The sequence below is a fragment of the Ammospiza caudacuta genome, chromosome 7, assembly GCF_027887145.1.
Source record: "Ammospiza caudacuta isolate bAmmCau1 chromosome 7, bAmmCau1.pri, whole genome shotgun sequence".
NCBI lineage: Eukaryota > Metazoa > Chordata > Aves > Passeriformes > Passerellidae > Ammospiza > Ammospiza caudacuta.
Genome location: NC_080599.1, coordinates 1,441,472 through 1,463,896, shown reverse-complemented (window position 1 = coordinate 1,463,896; position 22,425 = coordinate 1,441,472). Strand labels below are relative to the sequence as shown.

The 22,425-nt window shown below is 51.3% G+C and overlaps 1 pseudogene; it reads right to left on the bottom strand.

Moving 5' to 3' along the window:
• LOC131560146 (zinc finger protein 420-like) overlaps positions 1-22,425 on the bottom strand; it is a 255,280-nt pseudogene that overhangs the window by 42,646 nt on the left and 190,209 nt on the right.

The window sequence follows — 22,425 nt, the reverse complement described above, 5'->3', positions numbered from 1 at the left end:
CTCAGGGTCAAGGGGGAATGTGTGCAGAACCTTTCTGAAGTCAATACTGGCATTACAGAAAACTAATTTTTTAATAAGATAGTCCCAGACCTTTTGATTGTTTGCCTGTTTTTCCAGTGCTTTCATAAGGTGCTTTAAAAACTTGATATAGCTCCTGTCCAGGCATCGGCAATAGTCAGTCAAGTCAGTGTGGGATGCAGAAGCCTCAGATGTTTGGAGGGAGGTAGACCATGCAGCATCTTTGAGATCTTACAGTATTGACTGGGGGAGGACTTCAGCCTGATATTGCAGTCTAGTACAGTCTCCTTCCCTGGTAATGCGGTCCATCATGAGGTGTTGTTGCCCTTCTTCCTTAACATAGCCTTTTGGTAACTCGTTAAATTTATTTATCCAAACTCCTTTCCACAAAATAAATTTGTCAGGTGACAATATGAATTTCATGCACTGTTTTAAATTTTATAGCACCATTGTGTGGGCAGTAAATGGCACATCCAGCAAATTGTTAAAATAGGGAGAAGCCCTCCCATAATCCTTTGCAGCCTTTACTAAGTCCTTCATTTCTCTGTGGGGAATAGATTCCAATTTAAGTTTTGGCCCCTGCTTATACTGCACAGGTGCCACCTGAATCTTGGATGCCACCTCCCAGTCCCCCTCCTTTGCAGCTTTTCTCCGCATCCTCTGCCAAGAATCCTCCGGCTCATCCTCACTCTCAGATAAGCTATCGCTCTCTTCCTCTGTGGAGGAAGCAGGTCTGCTGGCAGAGGTGCGGGCCTTTCTGCTGTTCGGCAATGCCCGGTGTTAAAAGCCTTTGGTAGCCGAAATGGCTTCTTTGCAGTTGGCCCCACATCCAGTTCCGGTGATGTGGGAACTGGAAGAGGCTGGACTGGAGAAGGGGCCTGGAAGTGGAGAGGTGGAGCCCGCACTGGGGAGGAGCTTTCCCATGACAGGGGGGGACCCAACATGGGGGCAAAACTTGACGTCAAGGTGGGACCCATCACAGAGGAAGCACCCAGAGCAAAGGCGGGAAATGGGGATGAGGGCAGGAAAGTATCTAAAATGGCGGTCTCTCTCACAGGAGTATTGCCATCTTGTGATTTATAGGAAGGGCGATTAGGACTAGAGGGTGAAGGAATGTGGGCGAGGGAATATCTCAGGGTAGACTGGCCACTACCACCCTGAGGAGAGGACAGAAAAGGAGGGGAGATGGCAGACAGCACATGGCTTGTCTGTTCCAAAGGCCAGGCTCCATCTCCCGTCCTGTTCTCAGGGCACGTGGGTTCGGGAACATGGGGGGAGGATTGAATAAACCAGGACAAAGGGTTGGAACCATGAACTTGTAAAATGATCCTATAAATTAAATGAAACAACAGATAAAATTTCCCAACTTTTAAAACCCCTTGTGTTTGTAAAATATAAAGCTTTTTCCCAACAGCATCCACAAATGGTAACTGATAGATAGAAAAAACAGAGATATCAGGAAGCTCCTCAAATAACCATGAACAATGCCTTTTAAACTCCCCTCAAAAAATGAACTCCCCTCTAAATTTAAAACTCTCCAAAACTTAACAAAAACATCCTTTTCAGCTTGGGACTGATTATTTCCCAGAGTTGCCCCCAATGGAAGAGGGAATTCCCACCCACTGGAACAGAAAATCAAAAGCCCAAACCCCTGAGAGCTCTCTGCCACTCAGTCAGTCACTCAGTCTCACAGGCACAATCTTCAGCCAAAGTGGTCCTGTGGGGCTGTCAGTGAAGTTGGTCCCACAGATGTTGAAGGGTGTGGGATCTCAGCACCTCAGGATGGAGGTGCAGAGTGGCCGAGACCACCCTTGGGGGGCTCGGGAGTCCTGGAATGTTGCCAGAAGTGTCTGGTGGCAGGGCTTTGATCCTACACAGGAAATGACACCTGTATGAGGACTGGGAGGAATTCACTGGGTGAATGGTGAAGGGATAAGTTAGTTAAAGTGTAAAACACAGGGTTTAGGATTTTGGTACAGGGGGGTCTAAAGAAGTAAGATGGAGGAATTGGGGCGTGTCCTGTTCTTCTTCTTCTTCTTCTTGGCCTCCATCTTCTGTGGTGATGGTGGCACTTTGGGATTGGTTATTACTAGAAGTGCACCGGTTAATAAGGGTAGAAGGTATTGGGGAAAAATTATAAATATTGTACATGTAACTTCCGGTATAAAGATAAGTGACCGCCCCGGGGGCTTGCGGAGTGTGCCCATGGCTGACTTGCTGTGCAGACCTCTGTCGGGCTGAAAGAAAATCTTTTAGATAAACAATTAATAAACACCGAGACCAAGACAAGATCAGGAGTCTCTCCTCGTCCTTTGAAGCGTCGGGCTCTTCAAGGCCATCCCTGGGCCTTTCCAGGCCACCTAGACAGCACAGAAAACTTACAAGTGGCGTCCCTGAGCTATCTCCGGTCATAAAACAGCAAAGAGAAACATGAAATCTACAGAAGGGATTGTGAACTTCTTCTTCAGTGAGATTTGATAAAACTCGAGTCTCATTTCAGTGTTGCGGCTGACCCACAGGGGTACAGCTTCCAGTGATGTCTGACTGGCAGGATCACCACTGGAGAAACTCACAGGGACCTCAATGAATCAGGTCCCTGTTTGGGTGCCAGGTGTAGTGTTGTGGCACTACTGAGGCCCTTGGAGTGTCCAGCACTCATGAGCCCAAAGCTCACTGCTACCTTATAAAGCCGAGAGAATAGGCAGGATGGGTCTTCATATGATCTCCTGCAAACTGGGTTTATTGGTACAGGAACAGGGTACACAGCTGAACAGGCCCCAGGGACAAAGACAGAATGTAGGCTGAGGGAAAAGGGCCTTATATGGGGTAGTGAGGGTGGAGCTGAGGGTCAGGGCACAATGGATATGGGGGAAAATGGTGCAGAGGAGAGGTCAGAGGTCAGGTCAATCAATAGGGAAACAAGGGTGAAGGAACACAGCAAACTAGGGCCAATGGAGGGAGAGAGAGAGAAGAGCATTCTAGGGCTAAACAAGTAGGCAATAGGAGTTGAACTAGGGTAATTAGGCCAATGGGCCAATGGGGTAACATAACGTGACATAAATCATATGTCTGCAAAGATCTATGGGAGAAGAAAGTGTCTCACCCTAACCTGAAAGCCTATTCCTCTTATCTGGAACCAGTCCTCCATGTTTGGGAGATTGAGACTCTGATGGCAGGGCTCTGGGCCTCCACACATCCTCACAGCTAGCCCAGGGCTGGTCTGGAGTGGTCTTGGTGGCAGCTTGGACTTGGCACAAACTTGAGGAGGGTGTCTGTTTTCAACAGGGAGCTTAGGAGTTTCAGATTACTAAAATAAATATAGAAAACCCCCTCTTTGCCTGACTGCAGCCAGTTCTCCAAGCTAAGCTGACCCCAGGTGAGTGAGGAGAGACGGGATGGGGTTTGGAAATGTGAAACAAGGTTCTCCACACTGGGTCAGATCTCAAGACACAGCTTCTCAGAGCAGGCCAGACCTCCTTAGGAAAGCCCCTGGGTCTATCAGTCACAGAATGCTGCTATCATTTCTTCTCTAAAGAGAACATACACCCTTAAAACAGGAATGTGGATTTATTAGAAGCTATTTGAAATATTTCTCTGTAACAATAAAAAGAACTTCCTAGTGAACTGCACTACAGTGGAAGAAATCAAAGCAAAACCATGATTTGTCAGGAGTGCTTGATCATAATGAGCCCCATGGTGCATTAGGAGCTGAGCCCTGGAACCTCAGGGTTTGAGAGGAGATTGCACAAACCTTTCCAGGAGTCAAAGACAGACAAAAACCCCAAAGTTTCTTGAGGCATGAATGGGTCTCTCTGAGGTCCATCCCCAACACAGGCTCCTCATGGACTCCTTGGAGGAGAGAATTGGAGGCTAGGATTGCATGAAATCCTCTAAGAGACTCAGTGCAGAAAGGAAAATCCAAAGTACTTAGAAAGGAAAATCCAAAGTACTTAAAAACCTTGAGTATCTCAAAGTATTAATGAGCACTACTGGGTGTCAGTACAAAGCTCTCAAGGGACTCATTAAAGAAGAAAATTGGGCCATGATTGCACAAAACTCTCACAGAGTTTGTATCAAAAGGGAAACACCAAGTACCTTAAAAAATCTGAAGTACCCTGAAGTATTAATGAGCCCCACTGAGTTTTGTTACTGACAAAGCCTCTCCAGGGACTAATTACAGCAGATAATTGGAGGCTGTAACTGCACAAACCTCTCAGAGACTCCAAGGCAAAAGCAAAACCCAAAGTCCTTTGAAAAACCTGCAGAGAGGCTCCTGGCCCAGAGGCAGCTCCTGGCAAGGGCAGCGCTGCAGAGAGACGGCTCTGCCCAGGAGCAGCTCCTGTGCACAGCCCAGCAGGGCTGGGGCACTGCCTGCAGCCACCCTGGGCACAGCACAGAGGGGTTAAACTCAGCCTGGGCTGGGAGCACAGAGCAGAGCTCACTCGGGGCTCACTAGAGCAGGAAGGATCCCAGGTTTGAAGCAGTCATTCCCTGGCTGTGGGAAGAGAAGCTGCAGTTCCTGCAGGGATCTCCTGGAGCTGGCACATCCCACAGCTTTGAGGACCTTTCAGGAGGACTCTCAGGGCTGCTCCAGGGCAGGGCTGTGGCCCTGGGGCAGGGCTGGCTTTCCCTGCTGCCCCAGCCCAGGCACAGCCCAAGGCAGCTCCTGTTGCCAGGCTCTGCTGCAGGGCTGAGCAGCCGGGGCTGCAGCCAGGGGTGCCCAGGGCTGTCCTGCAGAGCAGGGTCCTGCAGCCCAGGGCGCTGTGCTGGGGCAGGGACTCTGCTGCCTGCCAGGGACAGCTCCCAGCCAGCCCTGGCAGCTGCTCCCAGCGCTGGGGAGAAGCTGTGGGGGGAAGGAGCCACCCTGAGCAGGGCAGGGGCTGCTGCTGAGAGGGGCTGGGTGGGGCAGGGCTGCTCCCAGCTCCAGACCTGCCTGGGCACAGCTCCGGAGGACACTTCCCAAAGAAGGTAAGCCAGGGATTGCTGTAAAGGTCAGGAGCTTTCCTGAGAGTGTTTCAATTTTCTTCTTGGAGAAGGATGGGAAATTTGGGGTGATGACAAAAAGATTTTTGCTTTTTATACATTTTGAATGTATTCATAGTTCTGTAAATTACTATTATATAGTTATAAAACTATAATCCTTACTCTAGTAAACTCTTAACCAACTCTGTTAAATCACTATTATATACTTATATAACCATAATCCTTAATTAGCATTAGTATGTTTCCTAACCTTTCTCTTAGATTTTAGAAAAATAGACATTTTAGACTGTCTAAATATATTCCTGAAATACTGTGTAGTCTTATTATCAGGAAGAGGACCTATAGGAACATTTTTTTGCATGACCAGAATGTGAGCAGTCACAACAAATATTTTTGGCAAAGAAGCTTTTGGACCTAATCCAACAGGTTGTACCAGGGGTGTGTAACTAGGGAAACTGAATCTCCTATTAGATGTTCCTGTTAAATTTTCTTTATTAATCAACCTTAATAAATTCTGTAAATCAGGGCCCGGGTGTGCCCCATCCCCACTGGGACGCCTGGAAGCTTCCAATAAATGTGTGGTTTTTACTTTACTGTTCTAACACTGTTGCAAGTGGGTTTTTTTTCTCTTTGGGTTATGGACAACAGAGTGATGAGAGAAGCAGAACAGGAATTATAATCCCAGATTCACAGAACATTTTGAGTTGAAAGGGACACACTGGATCATCCAAGGAGTGTCTGAACATTTACAGAGACTCCAGAACTGTAACTTTGGGTGGTCAGTCTCTGCTGGGAGCCTCCCAAAGGGCCCTCAGCCACTCCTCAGCCCTGGATAGCAGCAGCATCACCTCTGCAGGGCCCAGCAGGGCTCTCCTGAGCTGCCCTTGCCCAGCTGCACACAGAGCCTGCCCCAGCCAGGGCCCTGCACACAGGCAGGTTTCTGTAGGGCCCCGGCCAGGGCACACAGGCAGGGATGGGCTCTGTGAGTGCTGGCAGGGACAAGGCTCCTCTCAGGAGGGAATGTCCAGGCCCAGGGAGATGCTCAGGGAAGGAGAGGGGACTGAAGAGAGCAGTGCTGGGGGCAGGATGAGGGCACTGTTGGTGTGTGGGAGGTGCCGGGCACAGCTGGGCACGGGAACAGTGTCCTGAGTGCCCAGCTGTCTCTGCCCTGCCCTCTCAGGCACAACAACACAACATCTTCTCTTGGTTCTGCCCTGCCCTGATATTGTCACTGTTATCTGCTGCTCTCAGGGAGGCTCTGGCATTTGCAGCAGCTGAGTCAGGCACTGCCCTTGGCATTCCTGCCAGGCAGGGGTGTGTCCATGGGAATGGGGTGTCCGAGCTTCCCTGGCACCTGTGGGGCTGTGGGCAAAGCAGTCCATGGGAAAAGGGGAATGAGCTGAGCCCCCTCCCTGAGATCCCATCATGGGCACAGCCAGGGATCTCCTTGCCATGCCCTTCCAAGCTCTGAGCTGCCCTCCTGGGAGCAAATCTGTGCCAGAGCCTCTGGGAGTTCCCTGAATGTCCCACGGGGAACTGCAGAGCTGCCAGAGCTGATGAAATGCTGTTGGGTTTGCCAAGGGAGCTGTGAGTGTCCTTGGCACAAAGGGGTGCTGAGACCTTGCCCAGACACCTTTAGAGATGGTGAGACACTCAGGGATCCCTCTGCTCTGGGCAGGGTCTGGTTTATCCCAGGGAGACCCAGGAGTGTGATTGTGCTCTGATTGCAGCCAAAGGTGCAAAGCCAGGGCAGTTGGGAACCAGCCCATCCAGCCCCTCATCTTCCCTGAGCCACAGGGAATCCTTTGCCTCTCTCATCTCTAAGTGGCAAACTCTGAGTGCAGCAGGAATGCTGGGGATTTCTGACCTCAGAGAGCCAGAAATTATGTGTGGGGAGGAAAACAATTCCTAAAAAACCTTCTGCTATTTGTATCTTATAGGACTGTGAATGCAGATGCTACCAAGCCTGTCTGCTTTAGAAGCGATTCCCCTGTCAAATCTTGAACATCCAGCCTTGTCCCTCTGCCACATGGCCACAAACCCAGGGCAGTGGGGCAGAGATGGCTCTTTGTGAGCCCCCAAGCACAGGCCTGGCTGCTCCTGGAACACTCAGCCAGCACAACTGGAGCTCAGGCAGGGACCTGGGTGAAGGATTTCCCAGAGAAGGAACAAGGGTGGGTGAGTCCCAGTGGGACAGTCTGCGGGGAATGGCCCAGGCTTGGCTCAAAGCAGCCCCTCCTGACTTGTCACTGTCCTTTCTCCATGAACAGGTCCCCAAGTGCAGCCCCAGCAAATGTCCAACAGCAGCTCCATCAGCCACTTCCTCCTGCTGGCATTGGCAGACACACGGCAGCTGCAGCTCCTGCACTTCTGCCTCTTGCTGGGCATCTCCCTGGCTGCCATCCTGGGCAACGGCCTCATCATCAGCGCCGTAGCCTGCGGCCACCACCTGCACACGCCCATGTTCTTCTTCCTGCTCAACCTGGCCCTCAGCGACCCGGGCTCCATCTGCACCACTGTCCCCAAAGCCATGCACAATTCCCTCTGGGACACCAGGAACATCTCCTACACAGGATGTGCTGCTCAGCTCTTTTTCTTCATGTTCTTCATCTCAGCAGAGCTTTTCCTCCTGACCATCATGTGCTACGACTGCTACGTGTCCATCTGCAAACCCCTGCACTACGGGACCCTCCTGGGCAGCAGAGCTTGTGCCCACATGGCAGCAGCTGCCTGGGCCAGTGCCTTGCTCTATTCACTGCTGCACACAGCCAATACATTTTCTCTGCCCCTGTGCCATGGCAATGTCCTGGGCCAGTTCTTCTGTGAAATTCCCCAGATCCTCAAGCTTTCCTGCTACAAATCCTATCTCAGGGAATTTGGGCTCATTGCAGTTAGTGTCTTTTTTGGTTTTGGCTTTTTTGTGTTCATTGTTTTCTCCTATGTGCAGATCTTCAGGGCTGTGCTGAGGATCCCCTTTGAGCAGGGGCGGCACAAAGCCATTTCCACCTGCCTCCCTCACCTGTCTGTGGTCTCTCTGTTCCTCAGCACTGCAGCATTTGCACATCTGAAGCCCCCATCCATGTCCTCCCCATCCCTGGATCTGGCCCTGTCAGTTCTGTACTCAGTGGTGCCTCCTGCCCTGAACCCCCTCATCTACAGCCTGAGGAACCAGGAGCTCAAGGCTGCAGTGAGGAGACTGATCACTGGATGGTTTCAGGAACATTAAACTGCTGGCCAATTTCTGCCAATCACTTGTACTAAAAGACATCTTTCATGCTTCTTGTTGCTTTGGTTGTGGTTTGTTCTTTTTTCCTTTGTATTAGTTTTTCATATTGTCCACAAAGAAATGTCATTGTTTTTGCCATTTCTCATTTTGTTTCTCTCCAACTTCCATGTGGCCAGAGACTGTGTCAATGAGGGGCTGCACTCCTGGTGGTTTTAAAGGAGCTAAAGGATCTCCCAGCAAAGTTTTTTCCAGAGATGCCCTTTTGTTGCGTTCCCTGGAGCTGCAGCAAGCAGCAATATCTGTGTGCAGAGCAGGGGGCAGATCAGTGCTGGCACAGCAGCTCTGCTCCTGCTGGCCACACCATTCCTGATGCAGGCCAGGAGCCATTGGCCTTCTTGCCCACCTGGGCACGCTGCTGGCTCATGTCCAGCCTGCTGTCCATCAGTCCCTGCAGGTCCCTTTCTGCCTGGCTGCTGTCCAGCCACTCTGTCCCCAGCCTGTAGTGCTGCAGGGGTTGTTGTGGCCAAAGTGCAGGACCTGGCACTTGGACTTTTTAAACCTGACCTTGTTGGATTCATCCCGTGGATCCAGCCTGTCCAGGTCACTGTGCAGAGCCCTCCTATGCTCCCACAAAATCAACACTCCACCAGCTCCCTCATCCCCCTGGGATGGATCCCATCTGATCCCACACACCTGTGAGCATCTGAGTGGCTCAGAAGGTCAGCAACTGCTTCCTCCTGGATTACAGGGGGCTGTTCTGCTCCCTGTGCCCATCCACCAGCTCAGGAGAACACTACTCCTGAGGGCAACCCGTCATAATATTGAAATTTGTGGCAAACAAGGTGTTAAGTAGCTCAACCTTGTCTTTATCTTTAGTTACTGTATTTCCTACTGCATCCAATAAATAGTAGAGGTTCTGTTTGTCTGGTGTTTTGCTATAATTTTATTCATAGAAACATTTCCTATTATTTTTCACAGAAGTGGCCAGGTTAAGCTCTAGTTGAGCTTTCACCTCCTTCCTTTTCTTTTTGCATAACTTTACAACATCCTTAAACACTTTCTGAGTTGCCTGTTCTTCTCTCCAAAAGTGATGCACCCTCCTTTTACCCCTGAGTTCCCACAAAGGCTCCATGGGCAGCCAGGACAGTCATTTTCCTCACTAGATCATATTTTGCCACACTGGCAGAGGCTCCTCCATCCCCTTAAGATTACTTTCATGAAGTGTGTCCATCCTCCCTGGACTCCCTATTTTTTAAGGGCTGTTTCCCTTTAAAGAATCAGTACCTGAATTGGTACTCCCCAAATCAGCATCCTAAAAAAGCCAAAGTCTGCCCTTCCTAATTCCAGTGTAGAAGTTTTGTTGCTGCCCCTTCTTCTTTCACAGAACATTGAAAACTTGATTATCTCATGGTCACTGTGCCCCAGGCAGCCTCTGAGCCCCACATCTACCACCAGCTCTTCTCTGTTTGTGAACAGCAGGAGTCAGAGCTTTCCTTGGCAGTGGGAATGTTATCAAAATTTTGGTAAAACAAAAAACTCCCTAACCCCAATGTAGCATTAAGAAGCAGCATTTTTTATTCAAGTGGATTTATGGGGGCATAGCTCCTCCCAAAGCTGTGTGTACTGGGAACAGGAAAGTTTCTCTTTATTATTTAGCACACATATTCATTGACTATTCTGAACTAAACACAAATATGATAATAATTTTCCAAAAATCATTAACATATTTCCCCCGCTATTTACCCATGAGTTCTTCTGTCCTGGGGTCTCTCTGATGGTCCCTGGTGGTCATGGACCCCAATGTTTCTGTGGGCCTGGTTGAGCTGGCAGGACACTGAGGCTGCTGAACTTCCAGTTCCCCTTCTCACACAATGGGCATTTTGTGGTCTCCATAGGCCTGGAGTTTGGAGAACAAGCTCCAGGTGTGAGCTCACATGGTGGAGACAATTTATCATCTCATAACATGAGGTCACAGAGTGGGTTATGACATCACAGAGTGGGTTATGTGAGGTCATTGAGCATCTATGACATCACAGACTGTCTCTGTGACATCACAGAGCCAGATGTGACATCACAGGGCAGAGATCTGACATCACGGAGAAGATGATGACATCAGAGATTTGGTAGTGACAGTAGAGTCCAGCTCTGTGACATTAGAGAATGGGCTGTGACCTCACAGAGCAGGCTGTGTGACATCCCAGCAGGGCTGTGTCAGGTCACTGGGTTGGTCACTCTGCCCCAGCTCCCCCTCACAGTTTCTCCCAACAAGTCCAATGCTGTTCATGCCCAGCAGGGTCCCTGTCCCCTGGGATCCCCCTGGCCCACCTGGAGCCACAGCCTCCACCAAAGGATGTTCCACAGGATCCACCCCAGAGCCTGACAGGGGACAAGGGGCCAGGGCTGTGTGACCAGGACATCAAGGACATGGATTATCCAGGTCACTGTGGCCTGGGTTGGGTTCCCCAGGGCAGGAAAGATGTCTGGCAGCTGGAGCAGGGTCTGGGAAGGGCCTCCAAGGTGGGGCTGGAGCCCCTGGCTGTGAGCAGAGGCTGAGGGAGCTGGGCTGGTCCAGCCTGGAGCAGGGAAGGCTGAGGGGCTCCTCATCCCAGCCTGGCAGTGCCAGCGAGGAGGGGATGGAGAACACAGAGCCAGGCTCTTCACCGGGGGCTGGTGGGAGACAAAAGCCAAAGAGGGGAGATCAGCCAGGACAGGAGGAGATGAAATGAGTCAGGCTGGCTTCAGCATTTCCTCAACACCAAGAGCAGCCTGATACCCTGCTCCATCCACCACTGACAGCTTTGCAAATCAGGATTTGTTGGAGCTGTTCTGTCTTCAGTCCAGGACAAGAATCCTGATACAATACCTTAATTGTGTTTATATCTATCACAGAACCATGTTTGTCAAAAATTAATTTTAGTATTCAAATCAGTTGTGAATATTGGACTCATCAGACACTGCTGGGACATTGCACATGGCTCAGGGAAGATTTAGTAATTGTGTGATTGTTATTTTAATTGCGTAATTTTTATTTAGTTTTATCCTGTTCAACTGTGGTCTGTTGGGTAGGTCCAGTGTGGGCTGGAAGGAGCTCAGATTTGCACAAGGCTGCTCTGAGTGCCAGCCTTGGATGGGGGAAATGGTGGGGTGGGGGTAGGGACAGAGTCTGATTGATTGACAGCCATGAAAGGTTTGATTTTCATGCCCAGTCAAACTGCATGAGGAGGTACTTGGATTCAATGTCAATTGGAGATTGCACGTCAATGAATTACTAGTAAAAAAAAAATAAATATTACAGGACCTAAAAAAAAATTTTCTTGCTGTTTTTTTAAATTCAGGGTATGAACATTGAATTGGCTTCTGAAATCTGACTAATCAACCACAAAAGATTTGAACACTTAAATCAAACTATCCCCAGAGGCTTGGCTTGTTAAGGTGTTCTTAATGTCAATGAGTCCTGGGACACTGAATTCCTGCACTGAAGAGCTGAAGGCTGAACAAGCCTCTGGAGCAGGAAAATTCAGCAGCAGCCTCCAAGGTGCTGAGGATGTCAGCAGCCCCCACTGAGGCCATCCCTGCCCAGAGACCGTGGGGGAATGGGCAGACAAGGAGAGCGTCCCTGGGGCTGGGGCAGCACAACTCAGAGGCACCAGCGGCTCCAGCTGGGAAATGGAGTGTGGAATGTGGCCGGGAAAGCCCTGCCTGGGCTGTACCAGGCAGGACAGACAAGACCTGACCTCCATCCAGTAGAAAACTCTGTCAAGGAGATATTTAAAAGGAGTTACAATTGTTTGTGTATTCTGAGTTGGACTCCCTGGAAAAATACCAACAAGAGATCCTCAGAAGCTCAAAACACAAAATGGCCTTTACTGGTAACTTTAGAAAATCAGAGAAACTTTGGCAAAATATTTAATATGACATTCAATCAACAAAAATCACTTCTCAAAGCATTGACTTGCCCTATTCAACGTCACAAACTCTAAGCTATTTGAATTTTACATTACTCAAATTTGCAAAAGGACCAAAATAGAAGAAAAGGACAGAAAGAGAGAGAGGCAAAAAAGATACAGAGAAGCACACACACAGCTGCCAACTCCTGGATTCCAGCACTGTTCAGATGGAAATTCCAAGAGGAGGCAGGGTCAAGATGTGTGCTTGCCTTGGGGTCAGCTTTAACTACCCCTTGGTCTTCCTGGGCCCTTCCCCCAGGTGGGCCTTGGGCTCATTTGATCCCTCAGGAGCTGGGCTGGGGCTGCAGAGGTGACTGTGGAGCATTGCCTGTGCTGTGCCAGGGACTGGCAGCCACTGCTGGGCTGGGATAGAGGCTCTGGGGGGATTGGGGTTCCAGGGCAGGGCAGGGCTGGGGTTCCAGGGCAGGGCTGGGGTTCCAGGGCAGGGCAAGGCTGGACCTGCCCCTTCCTCCCCCGCACACAAAATGTTTTGAGCCAACAATCTCCTTGAGACTGTCACAATAGAGAATGTTGGAGGTGAACCCCCAATTCTGGCCATGGGCACCTGGATGAGGAGGACAGTTCTTTTCCATAGGAAGGAAAGCACAGAGCCCCAGTGTTTGGAGAGCCTCACTAGGCCAAGGCCTGGCAGACTTTTCAGTAATGGCAGATTTTGTCTGGGACCAGTCTTTGGATATAGAGAATTTTTGAGGTGGAATCCAATTTCAACCATGGGCACCTGGAGAAGCAGGACAGTTCTTTCTCATAGGAAGAAGAACACAGAGCCTAACCCAGGGTTTTGGGGACAGGTGAGCGTGATTCTTGTGAAACCATTGCCAGCCAGACTTGTCCTGGCAATATTCCTATCAGAACAATCTCTGTATATAAGGAAATTTGGAGGTGAAATCCCAATTCTGGCTATGGGTGCTTGGAGGAGAAGGACAATTCTTTTCCATTGGGAAGGAAAGCACAGAGCCCCAGTGTTTCAGCAGCAGATGAGAAGAGACCCTCAACATGCCAAGGTCATCTGGACAAGTCAGGCAGCCAATGAGAGGCCAAACCAGCCAGATCTGTTTCATGTTCCCTTGCTTTTATGAGGCCTTGCAGTATCACCATGGTCCCCTTGGTTCCATGGGGCCCTGCAGCGTCACAATGGTGCTTTGATTCCATGGAGTCCAGCAGTGTCACAATGGCCCCCAGGTTCAATGGGGTCCCAGAGCGTCACAATGGTCCCAAAGATTCCACGGGGCCTTGCAGTGTCACAGTGATCTCCATTGTTCCACAGGCCCCACAATGTCACGTCACTCCTCTGTTCCATGAGCTCTGCAATATCACAGTGGACCTTTGGACCCTGGGGGTTTGCTGTGTCACAATGGTCTCTTTTGGCTCCACAGCATCACAATGGACCACTGATGACAGGAGGCCCCTTTCTGTCACCCTGGAGCTTTGGTTCCATGCAGCCCAGAAGTGTCACAATGGTCTCCTTTGGCTCCACAGTGTCACAATGGACCACTGATGACACGAGGCCCTGCAATGTCACAATGGTTGGTTCCATGCAGCCCTGCAGTGTCACAAAGGCCTCTTGGTTTCACAAGGCCTCACAGCATCACAATGGTCCTCTTGGTTCTGTAGGGACCTCCAGGGTCACAACGCCCTCACTGGTTCCATGGGGCCTCATACTGTCACAATGGTCTCCATGATTCCATGAGGTCCTGCAATGTCACAATGGACCTTTGGCTCCATGGCATCTCACAGTGTCACAAATGGCCCCTTGGTCTCATGACACAACAAAGTTTCACAGTGGTCTCCACGGTTCCATGAAGCTCCGCAGTGTCACAATGGTCCCTTGCTTTGATGTGGCCTCTCAGTGTCACAATGATCCCTGCATTCCATGGAGCCACACAGCATCAGTACACTCCCCTTGGTTCCATGAGGCCCAGCAATGTTACAGTGCTCTCCATGATTCCATGAGGCTCCACAGTGTCACAATGGTCCTTTGGTCTCACAGAGCTCCACAGTGTCACAATGGTCCCTTGGTTCCATGGGCCCTGTGCTGCTGCATTCGTCCCTCCCTTTTCAGGACGCCCTGCCAGCTGAGAAATGCTCCTTGGGGCTCAGCCTTGGCCAACAGCCCCTGGGCTCAGCTCCTCTGCAGCTCATCACAAACACTGTCTGCTCCAGGAACTGCTGCTGCCCAACCAGCTCCTGGTTTCTGTAGGAGCAGCCCTGGGAGCTGTTTTTGTTTCCTCAGTGGCACAATATCCCTGTTCTCACACTGCCAAAGAAAGCTGCTGATGCCAAGTGCGGCCAGGATGAACCATTGCTGGGACTGCAGCCCCTCTCTTGGAGCCTGCAAACAGCGCTCCAAAAGGAGCCCTTGGAGCTCTCCTGAGCCAGCAACTCCCTCTGAGTGGGGCCTCTCCCTGCCGGGAACTCTCCCATTTGCTGCACTTGGGGATCCTGAACAACCACAGAGCCTGGGCCGATCCCCCCACTCCTCCAGGCTCAACCCTTCACCCGCTGGGGAGATGCCAAAGGATCAGGGAAATTTCTCACAGGTGCCTTGCAGTGACTCTTGGTGTCCATGTGCACACAGGAGTGCCTGTGCTCGAGAAATGTGGCAGAAATGCTCCTCTCTGAGGGCTTGGAGTGCCTTGGATAGCTGAGTCAGTCAGGCCTGTAAGTGAGGTTAAGTCATGAGGCCTAAGCAAAGTTAAATGCTGATAAGAGTTGTTCCTTTGCTAAGCTGTTATGTTTAATAAAAGTTATTGGCTAAGTTAAGTACTGTTAAGTGTTATATCACTGTTAAATCATTAAGTCATAGGTTTTAAGTTAGATTAAATACCATTAAGTGCTATTATTTACTAAATTGTGAAGTTGAAGGTATCAGTTAAGGTTAAGGTCTGAGTTCATTTCTGTTAAGTTTGGGCTCTGTTAAATGTCCTTGTGTCACACACACACACAGGGACAGTTCTTGATTCTTTTCTGGTTTGGTTGCCTGGATTTTGTTTGGTTTTGTTGTTGCTTTGTTTCCATGCTGTGCCTGAAGTGCCCAGTCAGGAGCAGAGGGACTCTTGCCAATGAACTTTGTGCTGCTGTCCCTTTATATTCAATCTGGTTTTGGCTGATCCCTTGCTGGGGATTTTTCAGCGCTCTCAAGGCCTCGTTCGTAACAGGGTGAAGGAGCCCTGGCCCAGGCTCTGGCCCTGGGGGACACGGGGACACTGCCGGGGGGTCCCTGTCCCCCTGTGCCACCCCCAGGGCCCCGGCCCCCCATCCCCATTTCAGGCTCTGGGGTCGATCTCGTGGAACATCCTCTGGGGGAGGCTGCGGGGCCGGGGGTGGGGGGACCCGGGGGGACAGGGGACCCCGCTGTGCACGAGCAGGGTTGGACTGCTCTGGGGGGAGCTGTGAGGGGGCTGGGGTAGAGTGACCTCCCCAGTGCCCTCACAAAGCCTCCGTGATGTCACACAGCTCCTGAGATGTCACACAGTCCCTGTGATGTTACACAGTCCTCTGTGATGTTACACAGCTGCTCTGGGATGTCACAGAAGGTGCTGTGATGTCAAAGTGTCACACTGCGCTGTCACAGTTTGTTCTATGATGTCACAGGCTGCTCTATGATGTTACACAACCACCCAGTGATGTCACAACCCATTCTCTCATGTCACAGAGCCACCCTCTATGATGGCAAGGTTCTATGGCCTCACACTATGATGTCACAGACAGCTGTGTGATGTCACAATTCCCTCAGTGATGTAACAAAACCCTCTCTGTGATGCCATACTGCCACTCTGTAATGTCAGAGCACATATTTTGATGTCACTTCTCGCTCTATGATGTCATACAGCCTTGCCTTGATGTTACAGCCTGCTCTGTGATGTCACACAGTCCCCTCTATGATGTTGTAGCTTCTCACTGACCTCTCACAACAAACTCTGTGATGTCATAGCCCAATCTGTGACCTCACACAGCCCACTCTGTGCTGTCACACAGCCCCTTGCTGACATCACAGCTGATCTGTGCCTCTGTGACACAGCCCCAGAGGTGCTGCTGTGACACAGCCCCCTCGGGGCCATCCCACAGCCCCTGCCAGTGCTGAGCCCCTGTGAGCTCTGTCTGTGCCCTGCTGGTGTCCCTGAGGGGCCCTGGCAGCGTCCCAGCCCTGCTAGGCTGTGCACAGGAGCTGCTCCTGGCCAGAGCTGTCTCTCTGCAGTGCTGCCCTTGCCAGGAGCAGCCTCTGGGCCAGGAGCCCAGCCCAGCTCAGCAGCACAGACACAGCACAGGGACTTCAATGACCCTCTGGGGCTTTGGTGCTCTTTGCATCACACTCAGTCCCTCAACTCTGAGTGTGCTCAAAGAACTTCAAAGGGACTCAAAAAGAGGATGAAACACTGAAGTTTTTCATACTATAAATAGATCTTTCTGAGGGACAGGACTGAGAAAATGTCCCCAGATTCCAGGTAGAGCAGAACACTGGTGGCAGTCATGACAGGTGGGGACAAGGAAGGGAAAGGTGTTTCTGCCGCTGAGCAAACCTGTGTCTCTGTCCCTGCAGGCTGTTGGCATCCCCCAGCTGCCCCACCTGGCTGGGCCCTTCCTTTGCTGACATCTCTGCCTCCTGCCTGCCTCTGCCTGCCCACACAGAGCCTTGGGTTGACCCAGGCTCCTGCTGGGGACATGCTACACCACAGCCCTGCCCTGGCAGGGAAACTCCTTTCTCCTGGTGTCCAGTCTGGACTTCCCCAGCTGCACTTGGTGCTATTATGTCTTCTTCAGGCTCATTCCTACTTATGAAGAAAAGTTCCAGCCTCTCTAAAACCACCCTGTCATCCCTCCATGGTTACTCCTGTTCTTTTCCCAGTCTCCACACCACTGACCCCAGAGCCGTTAGCCTCTACCTGCTGGTTTTGTGATGAGGCCTCCAAACCCCATCTTGGGAGACTTTTGTGTTTTCTCCAAGGTCTGTGAAAAGGGAAAAATAGTGGTCAAAGGTATTTTCTCCCAAATGTTGCCTTGACAGTACAAGGATCAATATCTCTAAACTAAACAAGGGTGGATTTACATTTGTTAGAAGTAGGAAATATTTTACAGCTATGAGAGGGGCACAAAACCACAGCTCTTTTTCCAGAGAAGTGGATTCCCCATCACAGGAATTGTCCAAGATCAGGAGCATTGCGCAGCCTGACCCAGTGAAACCCTCTCCTCCCCAAGGACAGAATTCCTGTTGTGTGGGTTCTCTGATGTGCTGGGTGCCCTCACAAGGCTTCTGGCCAGAATGTCTGCTGAGAGGAGCCAGGCTGTTGCAGGGGCTGTGACCTCACAGCCATGACCATGGCAGCCCTGTGCCCTGGGCCTGGCTCTGCGGGCATGAAGAGTTTTGTCATTAATATCTTGTCCCCAAGGTGCTGGGGCCAATGGCTTCCCAGTCAGGCTCCTGGGGCAGAAGTGGCTTTTCAGAGCCCAGCCAGGAATGAGCCCTGAGGAAGCAGCTCTGCAGGCTGGGCTGCCAAGGGAGGCTCCTGGCCATGGCCTGCAAGCAGCTGCTGCTGCCAAGGTGCCTTTGGGGCCTCAGGCTCTCCCTGGCACAGCTCCCAGCACGGCACTCTGCCCTTGTGCCCGAGCCCTTCCCTGTGCTGGGGCTGACCTGGGGCTTTTCCTGCAGTGGGACCTGCCCTGCTCATGGCACAGGAAAGGCAGATCCTGCTGGAGCAGGAGGCTCTGCCTGCAATGGGCTCCAGCAACTCCAGCAAGGCCCTGCTGACCTCAAAATTGCTTCATAGAACATTATATTCTAATAATTTTTATGGCATCTGTACTGTGGAGTAAATAACTCTGGTTAAGATCTTCCTGTAAAATCATGATCACAATCAATCAGAGCGGTATTTGTATAAATGTATCTGGTATTCTGTCATTAATCCTGTGGGACAAATTGGGTTAAAGTTCAATTCTACCTGTCCAATCTTTTACACCTTTGACAAGTCTGGGGCTGGGATTGGATACAGCCACTCCCATTCTCCTCTCTTAGAAGGAATTGTAGAAGTTGAGGGATCCTGCAGGGGTTTGAGGATCCATGGTGACTGTTCAGTGTCATTTTTCCACCTCATAATTTAGCAGGAGGTTTTCCAATAAAGAAATAAAGCTTTTGCCTGAAGCTCCCACTGTGCCCATGACAGGAACCCCTGTGAGTGTCTGGGACATCCCAGCTCTTTGGCAGCCTGGGGACTCCTGGGATGTCACTGTGGAGCCCCCCATGAGTGGCTGTGACAGATCGGTGCCTTTGCAGCACAAGGTGCCCTGGGATGTCACCATGGAATGGCTGTGACTGCCTCTGACCACAGGGCTCTTTACTCTCCCAGAAAGCCCTGGGAGGTCTCCATGGAGCCCCTGTCTGTGCCTGTGACATTCCAGCTCTGGAACAGCCTGGAGACTCTTGGAAAGTCCCCATGGAATCCCTCTGAGGGTCTGTGACAAATCTGATCTGTGGAAGGCAACCATCACCAGGACCCTGTTGCTATGGTCTGTTTCCAGGGAAACCATCACCAGCCCCCTGTTGCTAAGGTCAGTTTCCATGGCAACCATCACCAGCCCCCTGTTGCTATGGTCAGTCCCTTGGCAGCTCCATGGAGACCCCATGCCAGGGGTGGTTGCCATGGACACCAGTTAAGGTCTGCAGCCAGAGCCCATTGCCATGGCAACCATTGGCAGCCCCATCCCCAGGCTCATGGGATCCCAGAACCACAGAATTGGCTGAGCTGGGAGGGACCCATCAGGATCCTCCAGTCCAACTGCTGGCCCTGCACAGGACACCCCAACAATGCCAGCCTGGGCCTGGCAGCACTGTCCAAACACTGCTGGAGCTCAGAGAGCCTTGGAGCTGGGACCCTTCCCTGGGGAGCCTGGGCAGGGCCCCAGCAGCCTCTGGGCAAAAACCTTTTCCTGACATCCAACCTGAGCCTGCCCCGACTCAGCTGCAGCCGTTCCCTCCACTCCTGTCCCTGGGCACCAGAGGGAAGAGGTTCCCACAGCCCAGCCAGGGACCCGCTCCCAAGGCTGTTGGCATGGCCGCCAGGGCTGGGACCAGCTGGGATGCTCGGTTTCCACGGGCCGGGGTTCAGGAATGGGATTCCCCAATTTCCTGCTCCCGCTAAAACCACACTGCCCTCGCTGCCCTCCCACCTCTTGTGGAAAGAACAAAAGGCAAAGATCCCAGGCTGGGATAAGAACAATTTATTGGGAACAGCAGCAAGATAAGGAACAAACAAGAACAGAAATAATACTGGCAACAGAAGGGATAAAATAAAGGGAGAACTACAACATAACTGACTGTCTCTTCCCGGCCACAATTTTCCACTGCCTGGAAAGGACACCCTTCTTCTCAGGAGAGAGAGAGAGAGAGTCCCATTCCTGCCCCAGGCAATTTCCTGAGGTGGGAGAGAATATAATGACATGGTCATGCCACGACCCTCATGTGTTTTTTCAGAGCCACATCATGTCCATTGGCAGGGGCAGGAAAAGGTACAAGTGTTTTCCCAGACTGGATCATGGGGAATATGGATCACCAGGGCTCTGCTTAACATGGGTCCTCCATGGGGGTTGAAGCTGGAGCAGTGCACGAAGCTCATCCTGCACTTGGGGCATTGGCAGAGCTTATTTTACCAGTGCCTCCTTTGGTGACTGGTCAAGTGAGAGCTCCGGGCGAAGCTCTTCCCACACTTGGGACACTCATAGGGCCTCTTCCCAGTGTGGATGCGCCGGTGCCTGATGAGGTTGGACTTTTGCTTGAAGCCCTTCCCACAGTCAGGGCAGAGAAAAGGCCTCTCCTTGGTGTGAATCCGCTGGTGCTGGAGGAGATGGTAGCTAGTCCGAAACCTCTTCCCACACTCGGGACACTCGTAGGGCCTCTCTCCAGTGTGGATGCGTTGGTGGGTCACAAGGTTGGATCTGTAGCTGAAGCCCTTCCCACACTCCCCACACTCGTAGGGCCATTCCCCGGTGTGGATCATCTGGTGGCAGATCAGGGTGCTGCTCTGCCTGAAGCTCTTCCCACACTCCAGGCACTTGTGGGGCTTCTCCCCATCATGAAGCTGCTCCTGGGCCATCAGCTCCAAGAACTTGCTGAAGCTCTGTCCACCTTCATGGCTCTGGGTAAGTCTTTCCTCCTCAGAGTAACCTGGGCAGGGTTTGGAGCCCCTCTTCCTGCAGGATCTCTGGGGATTTTCCTCCCCATTAGTATTCTGCACTGTGGACTCCATCAAAACAGCCTCTTCCATGAGGTTCTGCCAAGGAGATTTTTCCTCCCTGGTCTCCATCATCAGCTTTTTGTCTAGGGAAGGAAGGGCAAGGAGAAGATGGGATTTGCCTCCATTCCAGAAGGAAGGGGAAGGAGATTCCCCCAGTGCATCCCCGGCAGGACGGTCTTGGCAGCAAGGTTGTCCTGCAGCCGGGTGCTGTGCTGGGCTGGGAGATGGAGCAGGAGAGAGGGGGAAAGGGGCACTGATTTCCTCCTCACCTGCCTGGGTATCCCAGGGCTCCTTCCTCTTCCTCTCAGCCTCCTCCTCCATCCAATCAAGGTTTGGGAATGGGAAATCCTGTTCTGGGAAAAAAACAAAGGGCGCGCACATTGTCTTTTGTTCCGGGATCTGTGCTGGGCTGGGAGATGGAGCAGGAGAGAGGGGGAAAGGGGCACTGACTTCCTCCTCACCTGCCTGGGTATCCCAGGGCTCCTTCCTTTTCCTCAAAGCCTCCTCCTCCATCCAATCAAGGTTTGGGAATGGGAAATCCTGTTCTGGGAAGAAAACAAAGGGTGCGCACATTGTCTTTTGTTCCGGGATCTGTGCTGGGCTGGGAGATGGAGCAGGAGAGAGGGGGAAAGGGGCACTGACTTCCTCCTCACCTGCCTGGGTATCCCAAGGCTCCTTCCTCTTCCTCTCAGCCTCCTCCTCCATCCAATCAAGGTTTGGGAATGGGAAATCCTGTTCTGGGAAGAAAACAAAGGGTGTGCACATTGTCTTTTGTTCCGGGATCTGTGCTGGGCTGGGAGATGGAGCAGGAGAGAGGGGGAAAGGGGCACTGACTTCCTCCTCACCTGCCTGGGTATCCCAGGGCTCCTTCCTTTTCCTCAAAGCCTCCTCCTCTATCCAATCAAGATTTGGGAATGGGAAATCCTGTTCTGGGAAGAAAACAAAGGGTGCGCACATTGTCTTTTGTTCTGGTTTGAAGCCAAACTTGGGGGAGAGTCTAAGTCGGAGTTACAATTTAAGAAGAAAATTTAGATCAGGGCAATGCTACAGAAACACTGCCTCAAACTGACAGAGTCAGGATATAACCTGACACCCTGTTGGTCAGGTTGGTGGCAGCAGTCACATTAAATAGTGGCTTCAGTCCTGTTGGAGTGATCAACGTGATTCTGTCAGAGCAGTGATCCTGTAAAAGGGTCTGGTCTTCCTCTGAAGGTCCAGTGGTGGTTATGGAGATCTTTTCCTCTGGGAATCCAGTAGGCAAGCTGCTCCTGGTGTTGCGAGGCTCACCTTATATCCAGGTAGGAATGCTTGGTTCCTCCCCCTGGGCAGAGCATCCCACAATGGGATGATGGAATTTTATCAGTCCTGCAGTGACACTCAATGGCCCATTCACAGAAGATATCTCCCCTGGAGGGCGTTATCAGGGGTGAGTCATGCAAGAGATAAAGAACACTGCCCTGCCTTTTTATAGCAGTTGATGAAGATGGGGATTGAAAACATGCATTTGGTTACATCTTGCATGGCAACCTGAAACAGTGGGGTAATCCCTGCTCAGGGCGTGAATAACCCTCCCCTTACCCAAACTGGCTCAGCTGTAAAACCCCCACCCTGGGAAGGGCACACACACAGGGGACAACGTCACACTTGCCCTGCTCCAGGGGAGGTCTCTGTTCCTGTCACTCCCATGCTCTCTCCCCCTTCTCTCTTTCTTTCCATCTGTCTCTCTACCTCACATTTACTGTTCAATAAAATCCATTTTGGATTTGGTCTCGTTAGCACCTTAATTGGGGCAGAGGAATCTCTGTAACAATTTTCTTAACCATATTGCAATATTATTTGGGCACAGTGAGATCAGGGCGCTGTTCTCTGACTCCAAGTGCCTTTGACAACAGCATGGTTCCCTTCTCTGAGGAGGTTCTGGTTCTTTCTGGAAGAATTCTTGGAAACGTGGATGAGCTTCCTCTGAGAAACTTATGGGAGAACTGATGAAGAAAATAGGTGTTGTAGG